The following is a 15068-nucleotide window of genomic DNA, read 5'->3' on the forward strand; positions in this document are numbered from 1 at the left end:
TCCCATTATTGATTAGTTCTAATTTATTCTCCATATAGCTTGTTTGAGTATTTTTTAAAAATATGTGCCTTCCTCATTAGATTAAGGTTCTAAAGAACAAAGGCTGTCTTTTGCCTTTTTTTTGTATTCACAGAATTTGCCACAGTACTTGGCATGCAGAAGGCACTTCATATATGTTTATTAATTGACTGAATTCCAATGAAAATTTAACAATAGTTGTTGGTTACAGCCATCTCTAACCTCTTCTTCTATGAAGTGGAGGTCAGTTTGGAGTGCATTCTTGGCAAAGGAGAAAGCAGTCACAAAACTCCAGAGAGGAAAGGCATTAAGCATCACTGACAACTCAGCTATCACATCTGCCAGTTGATTTGAAGACGTGTGGATATGGTTCACCTGGGTGAGGTGATTTGAATTCATCCAGGACAACTAGGTATTGTTCTCTTACTTTTTCCTCACTAATATTGAGTATTGACTCCATAAGAGTCATTTCTATTGCCTTTTACAGTACAAAGGTTACTCTCCTTGGTAGCAAAACAGAAGACAATGAGAATTGAGGAGCTCTGCCTCTGTTTCAGTTATTATAATCACATAGAGTCTGATGATACTCTCTTTTTTCCCCCAATATATCTAGGGGAAAAAACACTTTCTGTGTGCGTTTATGTACTTTAGTTTTTTCTTAGCTTTCTTTGCCTATTCAACTCATTCTTCGTTCTAATGTTTCTGACACTTTTTTTTTTTTACAAACTATGCCATGCTCTGATAACCTGTATTACTTTTGCTAAGTCATTTCAGTCATGTTGACTCTTCATGACCCCATTTGGAGTTTTTATGTCATTGATAGTAGAGTGAGTTGCCATTTTCTTCTCCAGCTCATCTTACAGATGAGGAACTGAGGCAAACAGGGTTAAGTGACTTGCCCAGGGTCACAGAGCTAGTATGTGTCTGAGGTCATATTTGAACTTGTGAAGATGAGTCTTCCTGATTCCAAGCTCCACGGTGCTACCTTGCTGTCCTTTAGTTTCAGTTCTCAACATATTCTGTGCCTTTCTATTTTAAATCTAAGAAAACTTGGGGAATTCTTTGTGTACCTACATTAACTTTTTTTCCAGACAAGTCCTGATTTATGTTACTTCTTCATTAGTATTATTTCCCTTTCTGAATTTCTTTCCTGAGAATCTCTGTTTCTAAATGCCAAGTACTATGCTAAATTCTGCATTTCTCACAGACATGAGGAAGAGGTATTCCCCCTTCCCCAGAGTTCCCATTATTTTCATTTCGATTCTTCCCTCTTAGTGAGAACCAGATCATAGTAGAATTTCCACTTCATGGTTCATCCAAATTTCAAGAAAAGGCTCAGCTGTTTTGCTTTTGAGAGATACAGAGAGGGAGAGGAGAAGAGAGGGACAGAGATGTTAATCAAAAATACCCGGTTAAGATTGTTATGGCCAATTATTACTTTTTCACAAGTCAATTTCATTCTCTTTCATTATGTTTAACAACTCTAATGGCGGCTAGGTGGTGCAGTGAATAGAGAGAGCTCTGGCCCTGGAATCAGGAGTACCTGAGTTCAAATTAGGCCTCAGACCCTTAAGACACAAATAAAAAACTTTTCTTTCTGTATATACAAGACTTCCAAGTGATTTAATTTTTGTTTTAATGAGATCTTTGATAACAGACTCTTTTTAATGAAAGGATCATTCCACAAAAAAATAGCACATTAAACTTTTCATCCTTCATATAACATTTATTTGGTTTACTGAATGAAATGGTCTTATTTGGCCCCAGAGGGTAAATTTTACTCATGATATAGAATATATAATATATATATATGTGTGTGTGTGTGTGTGTATGTATATATGGGTGTGTGTTTATATATGTGTGTGTGTATTTAACTTTTTACATCTCTTTTGACATAGACAGATGAGAGAACATCTGTTCAGAAAGCCATAAAACCAATTCTTTAGCAAAGAAAATGATCAAACAAGGAGTAGAAATTACTTTGGGGGTAAAGTTAATATCAAGGGAACTGAATTGGAAGATAAGGAGATATAAGTGCATGGTTTGCAGTAGCCAGGGAACAAATATATACTGATGAGAGAAATTAGGCTAGAGAAGTGACAATCAAGGCAAATGTAACTCTCATATGATGGAGCTTTATGGGGAACAACCTTTTAAAATAACTCAAACATAGTATAGAAGGAAAATAGCAGTCCTCCCTCCCAAAATACTAAAATGAAAAGTTGTGTTTTCTCTCATAATGTAGAAGTACAAAATGAATTCTATGTAAGGCTGGGGAGGGTGAGAAGGTGTAAGCAATTACAAGGGATAATGGAAGCATCATGATGGAATTGGTACTTGAGTTATGCTTTAAAAGTTGGGTATGATTTCAACAGTTTACTAGGGAGAATGGAATACTTCAACCATAGGAATTGAGGTGGGAAAGAGCAAGGTGCTTTTTAGTGGCAAAGTGTAGTCCAGTTTGAATAGACTGTAGAGTGTGTGGAGAGAAGTTTTTTATGATAATGGTAAAAGGTTAAGGTGGAGAGGCTTGAAACAAATTTTACTTAACAATGTTTCCTTTGCATTTTTTGCTGTTTTGTGCATTCTCATTTACCATAGATGATGGCTACAATGTGTCTACTACAAATTGGTTGTAAAATAGTCAGTTATATTTTATTTATATAAGTGATGGCTGCTAACTTTTAAGAAGGCTTATTTACTTTCATAAATGGGATGACAATGAAGCAGATTAAACCCATTAATTATGTTTGCATGCGTGATCCCATGTTCCTCAAGAAAACCCTCTATGCTCTCTTCTATATGGAGCCATGATGCCTACCTAGTACTAGCCTAGGTTGAAAGAATTCTTTGAAGGGACTGGGGACTAAATTTTGGCATCATTAGCTCCTATAAAATTTTATAGACACATTTTCCTCTAGCTCAAAGCACTCCATCACATAAAGAGTAGAATCACAATAACAATACATAAAACATATTTGTTCGCTGTATAGGCTTCTGTTGAAATGTGACATCCCTCTGGCCTACAGCCATATCACTCCAGGCAAAGCTTGCTGTAAGAACCATCATATTTGGCAACCTAGAAAGAGCTGGCCAAGCCAAGCAAGGGTGACAAAGCATTATATCTGAAAATAAAATGTCATTATAGCCTGAATTGAGGAGGTCTCAGTTACTTAAGGAGAGTGGGGTGCTTTCTGGATTTGACTTTTTCTCACACAAATTTCATTCTGTATTGTAACTTCTTAGAATGTTATGAAATAACATAGCCACAGATGTCATCATGAAGTCACAAAAAAAAGAAAGGAAGAGGGAAATGCTAACTAATAGGCCAATATTAACTTTTGCCTTTAGCTTCCATTAAGTTATGGATTATTCTGCTGTTTTCCCCTGAAAAAACTAAGAAATTTCCCATGAATTCTATAAACAGATACTAGCTTTGGCCCCATATATGAAAGAAATCCTTTTAGGAAGGATGGGGAGGGAAACCAGTTTGAAAAGGGGTCTGAAAACTATATCAAATGATTAGGCAAAGGAACTAGAAGGAGGAAGGCTTATAAAGAGCATACTTGGGGCAGGGGACGCTTGCTTAATAGCTATCTTTAGGAAATCGGTGAATTATCACATGTAAGTGGGATTTGACTTACTATTCTAAGCTTTAAAGTTTAGAACTAAAAGCAGTGCATGGAAGTTGCAAGGAGACATTTTCAGTCAGTCAGTTAGCAAGCATATATTAAATGCTGATCATGTGCTAAGCCATGGGGATACAAAGAAAGATAAAAACATGATCTCTGCCCTCAAGAAGCTCATATTCTAATGGGAGAGACATTTGAAAAAAATCGTATATATAAGATATTATTTACACACACACACACACACTGGAAGGTACAGTTTGATTCAATTTTAAAATAAAGGTTCCTAACAATTTGAGGTATAGAGACATAGAATGGTCTGGCCCTGGAGATTGGGGATTACTCTGAATTACAGGTCTCTGAGTAGTGGATGGATGACTAAATATTGTGGATATTGTGGGACTGAGTAGATTCAGCAACATCAACATTAAGTATTTGTTTAGGTTAGGTGTTGTTAGGTATTATGCGAAGCCCTGGGAATATAAAGGCTGGAAACATCAAACAGCTCTTTCTCTCAAGGAGTTCACATTCAATTCATTCAAATTCATAAGCATAGAAGTTGTTTGGAGGCTCTTGCATCCCAGAAATTCTGTGACTCTTTTTAAGAGATCTCAAGTCTTACATCTATTTCATGCATTTGCTTCTTTTATCTGGTGTTACATGTCAATAAAAAAAAATTGCATTGATTCTACCATTAATTTTGGGACTTCTATATTTTGCTTGTATTAATAATTGAATCATATGTGTGTGTATGTGTGTGTGTCTTGTCTGCAACTTAACCATATATCCCTTGAGCACAAGAAGAATGGCTTCTCATTTATTATTTTGTATCTCTCACAATGATGAGAAGAGTATTGTCTATAATTACTAAATAATATTCATGTAAATAGTAATTTATCAATTTCAAGGAATCTTTAAACTTTTAATATACATATATATCATAAAAAGTTCTACCAACTAGTTTGTGTTCACCAGTTATAAGAAAAGCAATATATTACAATTATATTATAGCTTCTGTTGTAAACATAATGATATGTTTATTTAAATGATGCTTACTAACTTCACTGGGAATGATTAACATATAAAAATTGAAGTTGTTGGACTTATGCTTAAAATTTGTAGTCATGCATTGTTGCTCACAAGATTTTTATTTTCTTTTAGCATTCATTGTATGCTATGAGCATAGCTATTTTAATTCAATTTTTTAAATCTTTATTAAGTATCCGCTTTGTAATCTGTCTTCTTACCTATTGCTTATTGGAAATTTTGACTGGAATACTTCATATTCATATGCCTTAAGGTCAACATGGCTAAAATTTAACTCATTGTCTTTCCTAAAAAAGTTTCCCTTTTCTAATCCTTCCTATTGCTATCAAGGGTCTCATCCTCCTCCTAGTCACTTAAGTTTGTCACTTATATGTCCTTGTCAATTCTTTGCTTTCTTCTCCCCATATCTAATCCGTTGTCAAGTCCTATATTTTCTGCTTTCTTATCATTTCTCCTCTACCCCCCCGTTCTCTCTTCTGACATTTCCACCACTCTAGTTCAGGACTTCATTACCTCATTCATACACTATCGAAATGACCCCTTGGTTGGTCTCCTTGCCTGGGGTCTTTCTCCACTATAGCCATCCTACACATGGTTATCTAATTGTTCTTCCCAAAATGCAAGTTTAACCATGTACCCTAATCTGACTTCAATCAACTTCAATGACTTCTTGTTGTTTACAAGATCAAATGTAAAATGTTCTATTTGCGTATAAAATCCTCTCTAACCTGAATCCTATCTACCTATCCTGTCTTCTCGTGTCTTACATCTGTCCCCATACTCTATAATCCTGTGACATGGGCCTCCTTGCTGTTGCTTGAACATAGCACTTTATTTCTTGACTTTGTTTTTTATTGCCTATCCCTAAAGCCTAAATGATCTTGTACTGCAGATACAGAGTTGACAATATTGCAAAGATCACTAATAATATAAAAACAGTTGAGACATTTCATGAAGAACAACAAAACTCTGTGTAGTCCAATAACAATATCATTTTCTTTTGTATCTGTGTTTACCAGATTAATATGTATCCCTGGGAAAACACTGGGATTAGGACTATGCTATATACTTTATGTGGTCTTGAGAATAAACAAAACTAAAGGACTGGCTTTATGTAAGTCTTCTCATTTCACCTTCTCATGTCAGAAAGTGAGTGATAACTAAATACTTAATACACTTTTGGTCTCTTCTCTATTTTCACAGGTTTATTCTCCCAAAGGTTGTGTGACCCTACAACATAGCATCAGATTTAGTTCTTAAATGAAGGGAGGGCTTTCAATATGTCGAGATATGGTGTGGTAGACCATTCTAGTTAGGAATTCTGATGCAACCAAAGGGATGAAGTTGGAAGAGAATACAATAAGGTGAAAAGACAGAGAGTAGTCAATTTTGGTAGAAATATATGAAAGTATATATGAAAGAGATTAATATGGGATAAGTTTTGAAATACTGGTTGAAGTCAGATTCTAGAAGGCCCTGAATGTCAGGTTCAGGATTTAGACTTTATTTAGTAGATAATTAGGAGCCATTGAAATTGAGTAGAGAAATGATATCATTAGAAAGTGTTCTTGGCCGTCAGTGTGAAGAAAACTAATTAAAGGTCTATCACTATTGTTAAGATAAAAAAGTCATGACATATGAGGATTGTTTGAAGGCATTGGACATGCTTAGCCTGTAGAAAAAGAAAAGCCAGGGTATGGGGGATGAATGATAGTTGTATTTACACGTTCTGTTGTATATTGTCTGCTCTTTACCATTACAAACATGGTCCTTTCTTTGTTCCCTACTTCTCAAAATATTCCTGTGATATCACTGCTTATCTCTCTGCTATCTCTAAATATACATACAGATTTATTGTTCCATACGCATTTACTCCATCCACGAACATACATAAAAACATGTGTAGACCAAGTACAGATTATTATCAAAAGTAAGATGGTGCCATAATGGTATCTGAACATTTTCCCCAAACTACTTTGTGAGATAGGTAATTCAATATCATTATCTCTATCAAGAAATGTAGAAAACATGGCTATAAAGGCCAACGTGAGTTGCTTACAGACACATATCTAGGAAGCATTGGAGCAAGGATTCAAACCCAGGTATCCCAAACCCCAGACCAGAGAGTGTAGTTCAGAGAAAAGATTATTCCACTTAAGAGTTCAGATCCCATGTCTACATCTTTCTAGCTGCGTGACTTTTGACCAATCTCAATCTCTCTGGACAAGTTTCCTCATCTGTAAAATGAGAAGCTTGAACCATCTTACCTTTTAGGTACCTGTCAGTTCTAGATCTAGGATTTCATGGTCTATTTCCACTGCAACCTGTTGACAGACCAAAGATCTAACATCTAGAATGAACTGAAGTCAATTAGTCCACCTTTTTAAAAATGAGGAAAATGAAACTTAGGAATTTTAAGTGACTTGTTACAAGATAGTGAGCATCGAAGGACTTGAATTCAAGTCCCCTGACCACAGAGCCAGTATCCTGTTTAATGTACTATATTGTCTCCCATAGATTTCATAGGTCATAATGTGAAGAGATAGATGCACTTAGATACCTGGCATGTCTAATTTAAATATATGACATCTTACTCACCTCTATCCTAAAAGTTTAACATGAAGAATGTATTTTACATATAATGATAACATATGCCATTTATATTTGAGTTTTAATATTTTCCAAGTGCTTTGTACCTGTCATCTCATGTGATTTTCACAGCATCCCTATGACTTAGTCTCTAGCATTACCCCATTGTATATATGAAAAAAAAACTGAGGCCTAAAGTGGGCACCAGACTTCCCCCAAAATGTGTCTGAAATGCAACTCATACTCTTGTCTTCTGACTTCAAGGTCAGTGCTTTGTGCAATATGCCATTTGGTTCTTTCCTATAAATATATTTAACACACACACACACACATGCTTGTACATGCATGGGCATGTTTAAACAGAAGAGCTTCAAATTAAATGTAGGACATTTTAATTCTAGAAATAGCACCGGTAACTTTCCTTTCTAGTTGGAGAGTGAAGTCTGATCCAAAGATTTTCAGACCACCATGCTGTGGAGAAAGACCTGAGAGGGCTGTCATTTTCCCCATGCCATGAAAGATTCTAAGATAAGCAGGCTCCGGAGACTGGCAGGCCGCCTTCACCAAGGATCCGACGGCTGGCACCCAAGTTCATGGGCCTGTGCCATGAGCCCAGCTCTGCCATTTGAGAACAGCTGTGAGTGGGAAGTTCGATTTTCTGAGCGGCAAGGCACAGAAGGCTCATGGCACAGTGGGAGCTTGCACTCCTGGTGCATTGCATGAAGAAGGGTATGGGCAATTATTGAAGGATGATTGTTTTAATGAGAACCTTATGTTCCCTATAAAGGTTAAGGAAACAAGTCTCTCAGCAGCTTGTTTTTTGTTTTGAGGGTTGGGTGTGTGTGTGTGTGTGTGTTTTTAATTTCCCATGTCTCACTTTTCCCTTTCTCTTCTTCACTTTTCTGACCTTTTAATCAGAATGTTTTCAGTTCAGAAATGTTTTGAATCTCAATGGAGGTTGGTGTTAGTACAGATCCCTTGTTTTATCAGGCAACATGCCTTACCTAGAACTCAGAGAGGTGGCATTCACAGATATGTGGGGTGGGGAGAAACCTCATCAATAGACAATGGCTGGCTAGCACTCACTACAGGAAGACAGGGAGGACACCTTAGACAAATTGAAGACAATCCTGGCACTAACATCAATAACCAGTTCAGAAACTTTCTTAAGAGACCATTATGGAGCAGTGAGGTGTCACAGTGAATAGAACACAGGCTCTGGAGTTAGGAAGATCTGAGTTCAAATTCACCCTCTGACACTTGACACACTTAGTAGCTGTATGACCTTGGGCATGTCAACCCCAATTGCCTTGACTTCCCCCCTCAAAAAGAAAGAGAGACCATTAAACAATCAGGATACACTTGGGATCATGGGCAAGGAGCCAGATAGCCACAATTTCTATGCTATGAGAAGAACTAAAGAGGGTAGGGGGAGAAGAAAAAAAACTGAAAAGGTACAGAACTAGAAACACTCCATTAAGCATAGACTCTGCTAACCCATATTAATATCTCTTTCTCAAGACTACCTTCAGTTATAGTTAGTGCTGCACTATTGAAGATACCAGTCTTCTTATCCTTTTTGTTTATAACCTCTCAGCACCCCATGTAACTGCACTCTGTAAAGACATATAGTCTAGGGGGTGACACTGCTGTTCATTTGGCCCCTTTAATACCCATGTAGGGTGGTTTTTTTTTTCGACTACTCTAACAGGCATATTGTACTCTAGCTAACCAAAGTAATGTATTCACTTTCTCCCAGAAGACTCTTGCTCATGCCAACCTCCACTTTTTGTGCTCATTCTACTTCACCTGGAAAAGTTCTCTTTTCTTCCTTCAGCTTGGCAAAATCCTATCGTCATTCAAGACCCAGCTCACAAGGACTATTACACAAAGTCATATCTGATTCTATTAGTCCATACCAATGTCTCCCACTTTTCCAGTTATAATACCTCCAATAATATACAATTACTAATTGTATATGAATTATAAATATCAAGGTATGCAATAATATACCTTCAGTTAGAATCAGAGCCATACCTTTAAATACATCTTCATTCTCATTGTTTCATTCCCAGGAGCCCAAGGTAAACCTTGAACATTTCAAGAAAAGGGAAAATACCTTATCTTTTTTATACTCTGTATCATCCAACAGTACTACCCAGAAAATAGACATTCCATAAAGATGTGCAGGATGACTGCTAATAAAAATGTTGCCAGCCATCACACTGAAAGTAAGAAAGGGTGTCCCCAAAATCTTAGTGCAGTTTTAGTAGTATAATCAAGTATAATCAAGCTTTAGAAGATGTATTATTCCCCTTGTGTGGTTGCTTCACTGATGTGCTACTGCCATTACTCTAATGAAGTCCCTCTTCACCTTATGCTTGGATAACTGCAATAGCCTACTGGTGAGTCCGCCTGCCTCAACTTTTTTCACTCCGATCCATCCTCCATTTAGCCATTAAAGTGATTTTTCTAAAACATAGCTCCAATCAAGTCACCCCACCCCTATTCAATAAACTCTGATGATTCCCTATTGCTTCCAAGACCAAATACAAAATTCTTTATTAGTATATAAAACCCTTCATAACCTAGCCCCTTCCTACATTTCCAGTCATCATATACCTTACTTATCAACACATGTACTTCAATCCACTGATAATGGTTTCCTGGCTGAACAAGAAATTCCATCTCTCAGCTCTAGGCATTTTTCTGGCTATAGCCCATGCCTAGAGTGTTCTGTCTGCTCCACATAGAATATTGCTTTCCCTGGATTGCAGTAAGCCCTGACTTAAATTCCATGTTTTAATGAAAGCCTTCTCCAGTCCCTCTTGATTCGAATGCATTCACTCTGCTAATTATTTCCTATTTATCTTGTATATCTAGCTTGCTTTGTAATTATTTGTTTGCATGTTGTCACTCCATCATAGATTGTAATTTCTTTGAGGGCAAGGAATGCTGTTTTTTGTTTAGTTGGTTTTCACCTCACTTTGTCTCCCTTGAGCTTAGTACAGTGCCTAGTATTGGCATAAAGTAAGTGCTTAATAAATGTTTATTGATTGATTGATTATATATTAACATATGGATACACACATATATACACACAGGTAGACAACATATGAAAATACATGTATACACACATGCAATACACATTATATATATATATATATATATATATATATATATATATAGAGAGAGAGAGAGAGAGAGAGAGAGAGAGAGAGAGAGAGACATATACTGGTGGCCAACCTTCTAGTGATAAACTTCGAAAAAGGGAAAAATAAAATGAATGTAGTACAACTGTTGTAACTGCTTTTAATATACATGCAATAAGTTTAGGGTTACGGATTGGACCTATAATTTGAGTCATTCAATGAGCATTTATTAAGAGCCTACTATGTCCCAGACAAACTGCTAAGTGCTACAGATACAAAGAAAGACAAAAGACAATTCTGGTTCTCAAGAAGCACTCAACCATTCAGAAATAAACTAAACACAGAGTAAACTGGAAATAATCAACACAGAAAAGGCATTAGAATTAAAGGGGGGAGGAGAGCGGGGTAGGAATCAGCAAAAGCTCCTATAGAAGCTGAGATTTTATTTCATCTACTACTCCAAGGAAGCCAGGAGGCAGAGATAACTTTTTTGGTTTTAGAAATCTCCCTGGTGAGGCAACGTCCTCTACCAACATAGTTCAGCACCTCCTACCATAATTTGTATTGTTAGAAAGTCTCCTAGAGGGGCAGCTAGGTGGCACAGTGAGTAGAGTGCTGGCTCTGGAGTCAGGAGGGCCCGAGTTCAAATCCAGCCTCAGACACCTAACACACACAAAAAAAGAAACTAGCTTTGTGACTTTGGGCAAGTTATATAACCCCGATTGCCCTCCAAAAAAATGCCTCCTAGAGAACTGAGAGGTTATGTGAATTGTTCAGGGTCACAATGCCAATCTGTGGGTCTTGAACCCAGATACCCAATACTCTAAGGATGTGCTCTATCTTCTACTATACACTGCCCTTCTGAGTGACAGTAATTGATATTTATCTAGGACAAAGTTCCATTTATCATTATCTCATTTGAGTCTTAAGTATCTCTGGGACATAGAAGCTGTAAAAATTATTTTGCAGATGTGGAAGCTGAAACTCAGGGACATCAAATGCCTTGCTAATGGTCATATCTCTAATAAAGATCAGGAGCAATATTTGAACCCAGATCTTCCTGACTCCAAGTTATATAGTCTATTCATTATGACATTTTACCTCTCAATACAAAGCCTAGCCTGGTGGAAACTTTTCAAACTGGAAGATCATAAAATATTAGATATGAAAGTGACCTAGGAGACTGTTTTGCTCAGACCCCTTCATTTTACGGAAAAATTAATCTCAGGGAAGTAAAGTGCTATACCCAAGGATATATAGGGCCAGGTTAGGGGCAAGAACCAAGGTCTCCCTGTTTCCAGACTGAGCCCTGTGTTCCTGCCATAGAGATGCTTATGATGTTTACATTATACTTTTTAAAACTCATCTTGAGTCTCTTATGGAAATATAGACCTGTTTGGGAAACAAAAGTTCTAATTCTCCTTCTAGACTCCTCCCTTTGACAATAGTTTGTAGGGTACCATCAAAGCCTGACAGACAGTTTGGGAGTTTATCTCCCTTGCCCAGCACTCCTTTGTCAATGAAAAACAGTGAGGTTTCAACTCTTTCTCAATGCAGCATCTGAAAATGCAAAAGTCGCATAGCTATTCAGCTTGATAAAGCAGTTTTGAGGATAAAATGCCCTTCAGGGAATATTCCTTAGGAGAAACTGATTTTGAACTTAAGAGTACAAAATCTCTACCTCCTTTCCACCCCCTCTTAGTTCTCTTCCTTCCATGTCCTTGTATCAGCCAAGGAAAAAGCCTGCTACTTATAACCAGGGACCAGAAGTGAGAGTATATCTCCAGTTCAGGATTCAGTACCTCCCAGAAAAAGGCACATATCTATAGCATCACACTACTTTTGAATCTCCTGGGTTACAAATGCTATACATTTGCATCTCTTAAAATTTCTAGCATCAAAAGATACCTCACCAAAGCATATCTGTGTTCATCACAAAGTTTGAAGCACTTGCAAATAATGCGCTATGCAATAATTAGGGTTTTATTGAACATAAGTCATGGGACATTTTAAGGAAGGGCTTGATAATTGAAAGCAAAACAGTGTTCCTTTTAGCAAAGGATAGAATAGAAAAATAATAATTAACACATACTGGTTTGAGATTTGTAAAGCATTTTATATACTATAGCCCTCTTAAGACCTTGCCAAAAAAAAAAAAAAACAAATACCCAAAACAAAAAACCACAAACATTAAGTAGTTTATAATAAAGGCATTAACATGTGTTTTGTTTTGTTTTGTTTTGCATTTGAGAAAACAGACTTACAGAGGTTCAATGATTAGCCAATACTCACCCTACTAATGTGTCTGAGTTGGGATTTTGAAGAAAAATCTTTCTAATTAGAAGTCCCACATGCTGATGGCAGAGTAAAGGAAGCTTTACATCTGAGCTCTCCCAACATTCCATTCCAAACAACTTTAAAAGAATGCCTCAAATCAAATGCTGAAGAAACAGAGTCAATAAAAGTGTGGAGGGAGACATTTTTCCAGTGCAAGATCACTTAGGAAAGCAGGAGAGGTCTGAGACACCTGGGTAGGGGCCGGCCCAGAGCACATAGGTCTGCACATGGCTTGAAAGTGGGTGTGGTCACAGCAGCTGTTTCAGCTGTTCTCCACTCAGAAATGTAAAGGAAATTTGGCAACTGGTCATAAAGTGATTACAGGGGGCCCCTGTGCTGGCACTGGGAGAAAAACCATGCTGTTTGGAGACTTCATTGCCCATACCCACATCCTGATCCATTTTCAGGGTGGAAAGGGGCACTAAGACTAGTAGATGCAAGGAACCAGGGGCCCTTCTTGGGTAAGGAGTGGGGCTCAGACAAGGAGAGCAGTGACCACACCTCTCCCCAGATCACATCCCCTTGAAAAACTTACAGAATTAGCTCTGAAAACAGCCATGCAAAAAAGCCTGAAGATTGTGATAGTGCCCACTTCCCCACTGGCAAGCAAAGTTCTACTTTAATGTAAAGTTCAATGTCAAGAAATAGACAGACCATATCAATAACTAAAACAAGAAAAATTATATGATTATGCCAATAGATAAAAGTTTTTGACAAAATGCAATACTCAAGCCTATTAAAAACACTATAAACCATAGCAATACAATGAGCTTTTACAAAAATAAGTACTAAACATCTAAAACCAAGAGCAAAGATTTTCTGTAATTGTGTAAACTAGAAAGAAGACTTCCCAATAAGATAAGGGGTGAATAAAAGAGGTCCATTATCAGCAGTATTATTCAAAATTGTATTAGAAATGCTAGTTATGGCAATAAGGTAAGAAAAAGAAATTCAAAGGATAAGAATAGGCAATGAGGAAACAAATCATTCTGTGCAGATGATATGATGGTATATTTAGCAATCAACTAAAAAACATTTGAAACAACTATTTAAGTAAAGCTGCAGGATATAAAATAAAACTACATTAATCATAAGTATTTCAATATATTACCAACAAAGACTGGCAAGAAGAGATAGAGAAATTCTATTTAAAGTAACTGCAAACAATACAAAATAGTTGGGATTCTATCTGCCAAGACAAATCCAGGGACTCACAATTACAAAATGTTTTTTACACAATTAAAGAGAGAGCTAAATAGTTGGAGAATATTAATTGTTCCTAGGTAGGTTGAGCTGAATGATAAAAAATGACAATGGTATCGAAACTAATTTATTATTCAGAGCTATACAATAAAACTACCAAAGAATTATTTTGTAGAACTAAACAAAATAATAACAAAATTCATCTGGAAGAACAAAAGTTCAAGAATATCAAAGTAATCAATGAAAAAACAATGTAAAGGAAGGCAGCCTAGTAGTATCAGATTTCAAACTATATTATAAAGAGGTAATCATCAAAACAATCTGGTACTGGCAAAGAAATAAAGGAGTGGATCAATGGAATAGATTAAGTATATTATATGCAATAGTAAATTACCATAATAACATAGCATATGATAAACCCAAACATCTAAACTTTAGGGGTAATGACTCACTATATGACAAAAAATTGCTGGGAAAACTGGAAATCAGTTTGGCATAAACTAAGCATAGACCAACATGTCACATTGTATATCAAGATAATGTCAAAATGAGTACATACTTTAGATATAAAATGCAATATGATAAGTAAATTAGGGGAGTGTAGAAAAATGTACCTGTCAGATTTTGGGATTCTGAAAGAATTTATGACTAAATGAGAAACATAGAGCATCATGTGAAGTGAAATGGGGAATTCTATGTACATGAAATCAAAGTTTTTGGACAAGCAAAAATAATGCAACAAAAAATAGAAGCTAAGCAGAAAACTGGAGAAAATTTTTATAACAAGCATCTCTTATAGAGGTCTCATTTCTCAAATGAGTAAAATTGATACAAAAAATATAAGATCCATCCCCCAATTGATAAATGGTCAAGAGATGAGAAACAAGCCATTTTCAGAAAAAAAAATCAAAGCTATAAGTGATCATATAAAAAAGTCCTAAATCACTAATAATTAGATAAATGCAAATTAAAACAGTTCTGAAGTACCATCTCACTTCTATTAGATTGAATAATGTGTCAGAAAAGGAAAATAACAAATGCTTGAAGGGATGCAGGAAAATTAGTACATTACTGTCTTGTTGTTAGAGTTGTG

General features: G+C 36.4%; 1 long non-coding RNA gene across 1 annotated transcript in view; it reads right to left on the reverse strand.

The window, feature by feature from the left end:
* LOC138145472 (uncharacterized) overlaps positions 1-13121 on the reverse strand; it is a 185238-nt gene extending 172117 nt beyond the window's left edge. Inside the window, exon 1 of the long non-coding RNA XR_011164236.1 lies at positions 12728-13121. This is a non-coding gene — a long non-coding RNA (uncharacterized lncRNA). The remainder of the gene's footprint in view (positions 1-12727) is intronic.
* Between the last annotated feature and the right edge of the window lie 1947 nt (positions 13122-15068).

The sequence above is a fragment of the Petaurus breviceps genome, unplaced genomic scaffold (assembly GCF_028583685.1).
Source record: "Petaurus breviceps papuanus isolate PSGF00001 unplaced genomic scaffold, PetGlider_PUasm1.0 90740, whole genome shotgun sequence".
NCBI classification, from domain to species: Eukaryota; Metazoa; Chordata; class Mammalia; order Diprotodontia; family Petauridae; genus Petaurus; species Petaurus breviceps.